The following is a 6,644-nucleotide window of genomic DNA, read 5'->3' on the forward strand; positions in this document are numbered from 1 at the left end:
CTTTCCCCACATCCTAGTCCACAGATGCAAGTCAGTAGGCCCAGCCCACACCCAAGGGGAGAGGATTGCATAAGAGAGCTGATGCTGGGAAATTGGGGGCCCTTTTAGAGTCCTTCGGCCACCATAACTATTATAATACCCTACACTAGGGGTGTCGAACTCAATCAGAGAAGGGGCCAAAATCTAAAATCCAGCCTAAATCGCGGGCCGAATGGTTTACTGAACAGTCATAAACTGACAATGTCATAAACTGACAGCGGAGTGCAGTGATGACAGCGCGGTGCGGGCCACATTGCAAGGCCTGGCGGGCTGGATTTGGCCCGCGGGCCTTGTGTTTGACACATGTGCCCTACACAGATGTCCATCTCCCCTTCACCCAGCATGCCTTCGGTGATTGGCAGTTGTCCAAGCTCATCATTAGACGTGCATGACTGAAGGCTGCAGGTGTGGGAAGCCGAGGGCTGAGTGCACAGGCCCGTGATCTCCTCTCATGGTTGTATTTATTGATGCAATCCTGCTCGTGCCTTTGTCAGTTATGATTTGGCTCTTTGGTGGGACTGTTTCAGTCCCCATTGTGAAAAGAAAAGGCAACCATGGGACAAGACGTCTGTAGAAGATGACGCTCTGGTGACTCCTCAAGTTGTGTGTCTGCGGAGGTTAAGCCATCCTTGCAGGGAAGAAGAAGGAACGGACCAGTTCATCAGCGCCGTTTCCACGAGTAGAAGCAGCAGTGCTGCCCTGAAATAAGGAAAGGAGCTGGCATTGGCCTCACCGGTCCCCTTGTCTCTCCATGGATGTGCCTGTCCCTGAGTTCTCTCGTGGCAGGAAAACTGGCTCTTGCCTTTATTGCCAGCATGGGGCCGGGCACAGCAAGTGCTCAGTGAATGTTTTCCTAAATGGATGACTAGTACAATGGTTCCTTGCCCAAGAGGAAGCGACTTTAGTTACTTTTTACTTGCCCACAAAAGAGTCACAAAGTGTAGGTGGCTATAGGTCTGTCTCAAACACCCAGGGAAACAGGAGTAGATGTCCTTGCCCCCAGGGGGGGGGTAGCCATTTTTAATCTCTGCCATTAGGAGAACTAACGCTCAGCGATGCCCCCGTTCTCCCTCCTACTAGGGGAGGACCTAGGGTAAAAATAAAGGACGTGGAGGGTCACCTGCTAGTGGGCATATGGACAGATGACGTGAGCTGCTGGGTGTGTGTCATACTTACTGAGGTATAATTGACATATAACATTGTGTTAGTTTCAGGCCCAGGGGCATACATCCTCCTTAGTGGAAAAATGCAGGTTAAAAGCTCTGGTGATGCAAACAGAAGTCGCTACAACTGTGTAGTTATCCACACGCCCTCTGTCCATGACCCTGATGGTGATGAAGCATCTGTGACTTAAAAGCAAGAACAGCAGTACTTCCAAACCTCAACCCGTCCAGGACAAAGCGGATGGCGCCCTATAGGACAGCGACTGCTCAGCGTGGGACACCTGTGACGGGCGCGGGTACAGCGAAGTGAGTGTGACCTGGTGGTCAGTTTTGGTGTGGTGGTGGTTTCGTGGTTTGTTTTTTGGTGGATGCTGAAAGAGAGTCCTCAGTCAACTCTGATCACTGAGTTTGGATGCAGAATTTCCTAGAATAATAATAGCTCAGTGGGCCACCTGTAACTGTGGGTCAAAGTGTTAAGTTTTTCCAATGGCATCAACCTATGGGAACCTATATTCTTTGTAGTGTTAGGGCTCACAAGATTTACACCCCAAGCTGAACTTGAAGCGTCACCACCCTGGAGCAGTCTTACCACACCGCCAGGTGAGGAGGTGTCCAGGTGTGGCAGAAACCCCCTCACTGGGAGCACGTCTGGCTGGTGGGAACAGATGTGAACAATATGGGCTCCTATGTAACTTAATGGTGTGGTGTGCAATTTAAATGAAAGGGATACGTGTGTGTGTGTGTGTGTGTGTGTGTGTGTGTGTGTGTTGTATTGGAAAGAAGAGAGGTGGGGCTTCAGGCACCCTCTATGCCTTGGTTAGAGTTGGAGTGATGAAGATGTGGAATGGATGGGCAGAATGGGAGTATTTAGGTAATTCTGAGACCAGCACAGATGGCCGAGCCAGGTGCCATATTGAATCGGAGACTCCCGCCCTTACTTTGTTTTCTTACGTGCCATGTGATTTCTCTGTGTGAGCTCATCTTCGGTAGTTATTTCCTCTGGGTCCCCTGGTTAAGGAGATATGCCTCAGGGAAGGTTCAAGTTTGTCTGTGTTGGGTTCCATTGATGTCAAAGCAGTTTATCCATCAGTTTCTCCATTTGTGGTTTCCACACTGTGGGAACATGATGCGAATTTAGACCCCACATCTATGCGTGGCACAAGTTTGGATTTTGATCTTTTGCAGATGATCTTTCCTCGACCCAAATTGTCTTCTTGCTTTCATGTCATCACCACTCACTGGGCAGGGTGGGGATAGCCAGGCACCCAGCTCTGTCCGGTCTCACTTCCGGCCCCCGCCACAGTGGGGCTGCGGTGTCTGCCTCTTCTTAGAGTTAAAAGCCCAGCCCTGACTATGCACATCTGGCTGCAATCCCCCTTCAGCTCCCTCTCCACTCTGGCTTTGAATTCCCACTTGTATTTTTGGAATCTGGAACTTTTCCTCCCATCCTGCCGAATGCGGCTGCGGTTTCAAGTTGTTTTATTGTGCTTTATCCAATATTTATATGTGTGGGGGGAGGGAGCCTCCATGTCAGCTCGGACCAGAATTCCTCAGTGCAGTAATTGGCTGTCAGCACTGTCTTTCCCACTGGCTGTGGGACCACATCTTCGTATAGACACTTGGTACATTTCCATGAATAAGTAAGAGAATAAGCCTGTGATTCTTAGTCTCTCTCCCTAATTACCCCCTGGCTGCAGCTATCAGACATGAGAGTTTTAAACAGACAGCAAAGGCAGGAATGGAGGGCCGAGAAGACAAATGTGTAACAATGAACCCTCGTTATAATACACATAGATTTAGAGATCATGCATATTTTACTTCATAATGACAGGGTTTAATACCGAACGTGCTAACTGGCAAGAACTATCAGTAATGGAAATCTTTAATACTGCAGTTGAGCCCAGCAAGAGAAATCTGTTCTCATAAACTCTGAGGGATGGTGACGAGAAGGTAGACAGGGAGCGCTCTGCGACTCATCTGCCAGCATCGCGGGCATGTGCACCTGCATCGGCAACCTGAGTCCTGCACCCTCTCCAGCAGTAGTGAAGCCCTCTCCACACACTGAGCCGCTGTCCACTGTGACCCTGGAGAGACCTTTGTTCCTTGGGCCCCTGACAGCGCCTAGGGCAGCCTCTGGCTTGCAGAGGAGCGCCGTGAAGGCTGGAGGGCTGCAGGAGAGGCTGAGCAGCTGTGCACGCGTGGTGGTGGCCTCTGAGGCGTTGCAGAGGGCGGGTGAGAACCCGCACACAGAGCCAACCTCCCGAGCTCCCTGGTGGTCTGAGATCTCAGGCAGCCCGACCCAGATTAACAGAATCCGAAGCTCCGAGCGCTTTTCCATTTGCCACGGAGCCGACTAATTTAATGAAGCCGTCACAGTGCAAACCTCGGGGCTTATTGGAAAAGGACTCGAGCACGACATTATTTCACAGCAGTAGATTGCATCATTTTCATTTCACAGCTTTCCAATGGGAAATAATAAAACAAAATTACAAACATAATGAAGAAAGAAAAGGGGAGGGGGAGGGGAACCAACCCCAGGGTGAGAGGCGCGTCCTCTGTGCTGACAGGGCTGGTTACCTTATTCATCTGAGCCAGTGCACATTACCTGGCTTCGCTCAGCAGGCAGGAGCCTGGGCCGCCTCCACCTGCTGCTGGAGATAACAGGCTGCAATAACTCACTGTCCAGCGCAGCCGGGAGCGGTGAGCGCCCTGCAGAAGGCTGGCGAGATGGCCCTCTGAGCAAGTCTGGCCTCCGGGTGCTCAGCCCCCACCCCAGGCGCTGGGGCGAAAGGGCGTTGATGGACTGCCAGTGTGTGTTGTGCACCCCCTCCCTTGGGGAGACAAAGTGACTTCCCAGGGGAGCATCACCCATCCCCAGGGTGGAAGAAAGAAGGGGTTCCTGTCCCAGGTGCTTCTGCAGGGTGCTTCAGGGTGACAAGGTGAGCTGACAGCCAGAGGCTAAATCAGTCACAGACAGACAGACAGAGCTCTCTTCCAGGGCTGTTCCCGTTCACAGCGCTGGGGTGCAAGCTCCTGGGGCAGCCAGCTCAGTGGGGCCTTTTGTTTATTCTGCAGGCCTGTCTGTCAGGTCAGCTTGAGGATACCCGGGCCTGTCCCTGCAGTGAGGGGACTGGCCGCCTGCATCCCCCGAGGCTCGGATTCCTCCCTGCCTTGTACTGGAAGTAAATTTCTCCCAGGTCAGGGCAGAGTCAGAGGCCATCTGGAATGGGCTCTCTTTCCCCCAGTAGCCTCCTCCAAGGCCAACCCCTCCGCATGAAGGGAGTAGTGTCCCAGTTTCTCCTATCCTGGAGGACAGAAGAAAGCCTTCCCTTGAGCCTGGCCCCCTCTTTTTCTTTGACCAGCATGCTCCTCTAACAGTAGTCTGTCTCACGGACTTAGGTCCAGGTCCTGGCTCCTACAGTTCCTCTCAGTTTCCTCCTCTCTAAATGAGGCGAACAGTCACAACCTATCTCATTATTTCAGTTTGAGACGAAAAGAAATGAATCCTGTGATTTTCAACACAGAGCCAGGCACATGCTACGTCTAAAAATGTTTGTCATCACTGTAGTCTTTTAGTGAGGTTCCAAGATCAGATTCCAGAGGAAAGGGCAGGGCCTGGCAATGTGGAAGGCTGACCCTCCGTCCTCTGAGGTCACTTAGAGGTCAGGTGGGTAGCAAGGAGTGGGGGAGTAAGATGGTTTTGAGGCGAGATTCTGGGAAGAGGGGCCTGTTAGACACTCCAGAAATTGTCCAGGAAAGATTATGAGGCCTGGACTATGTCACGGTGAGTCAGAGGGGACAATGGTTATGGGGGTTGTGGCGGTGGGTGTGGGAGGAGAGGGGACAGAGCAAGGTGGGAGGATGGCCTTCATGCCAGATGCAGCCTGCTCTGCTTACCTCGCCAGAGTCTTCATGGCCCCACGTTTAATTGTTCTGTTTCAGCATCTGATACCTAAGCTCAATTATTTAATTTTAAAACATTCCAGACATGCAAAAGAAGAATAGTAGCTTAGCAACCACCCGCACAGTGCTTTTCTGTGCTCTATTGTTCTAAGAGCTTTAAAGAATTTAACGTAGTCAATCCTCATGAAAATAGTAGCTGTAGAATACTAACTACTGCTATCTCCAATGTACACGTGAGTCGCTTGAGGGCCGAGAAGGTAGTATAACTTGCCCAAAGTCACACAACTGGAGGTCGACGTGAGATTCGGGTCCAAGAAGTTTATCCCAGAGTTCCGGGTTCTTAGCCGCTGTTTCTCACATGGAGGATGGAATGATGAATGTGTGTTCTTGCCAGGAAGGAAAATGCTATAAATACAGGGAAGGCCCTGGTACAAAACTCCCGACGATGGCTGGCTGTTCAAATCAAGTAGTTCTCTGTCTTTAACCACGGGTCCGCCACACTGATGCGCAGACTTGTTCAGTCATTGGCCATTTGTTAGGTAAGGAAGAGAGGCGGCAGCTAGCATTTGGTGAACTATTGTGTGCCCTGGACACGTGACTGCACTGCTCTGAAAGTCACCGTCCTGCTCTGCAGGGGCAGCTATTGCCACCTCCTCCCGGGGCAGCTACAGGCAGGGCCTGCCTGAGCATTTTATTGACTGCAGCCTCAGCAGACATTTTATGTACTGGCTACTGTCAGGGAACACGCATCCCTGCTTAGCCGCCAGCACCTTGTGACCTGCACTTCCTCTGCAGATGTGGTTGGAAAGAGGTTCGGCCACCGAAAGGCTCGGCAAGCTTTCTTTGTCATTTCTAAAAACTCACATTTAAATCTGGTGATTATTTCTGCCAAAGTGATTCCCATTTGAAGGGATGCTTGCATATAGAAATCCCTGATTGCACATGCAGTTTCTCTCCTCAGACTTAACATCCTTCACACTCCTGGGGCTTTCCCCAGCATTTACCTCCATTACTGAAAATTAAGCTACTGTTCCTTGAAATATCAGTTTTAGACGTCTTCTAGTCACTTCGTGCTGTGGTAAATAGGGACTTGGCCTTTCCATACCACTGCCCACACTTCCCTCCTTTAATCTCTGTAACATATTTATAAAATAATTTTTGGCAAAATCAACTATCAGCCCTTACACAATGAGCCGATGGTGAATTACAACCCATCGTCCTTTACTCGTACAATCTTTTGTTTTTCCCAGAATTATTAACTGCTTCATTTTTTTTTTTTTTCATTACCCTGGTTTTCTGTGGGTTTTTTACGCTATTCTCCAAATTTCCCTGCATGTTGTTATAATGCATGCTGCAGAGCAGACATCCTGGGAATTTTCTTCTCCAACTCTAATTTTGCTGCTGCTGCTGCTGCTTCTTTTTTTCTTTTCTTTTCTTTTCTTTTTCTTTTTTTTTTTTTAATCACACACCTTCTTATTTATTTACTTAATTTTTTTAAGATAACATCCTAGAATCCATTCCTAAGAATGAGTGCATTCA

This window comes from Pipistrellus hanaki (assembly GCF_964339955.1).
Source record: "Pipistrellus hanaki genome assembly, chromosome: 12".
Classification (NCBI taxonomy): domain Eukaryota; kingdom Metazoa; phylum Chordata; class Mammalia; order Chiroptera; family Vespertilionidae; genus Pipistrellus; species Pipistrellus hanaki.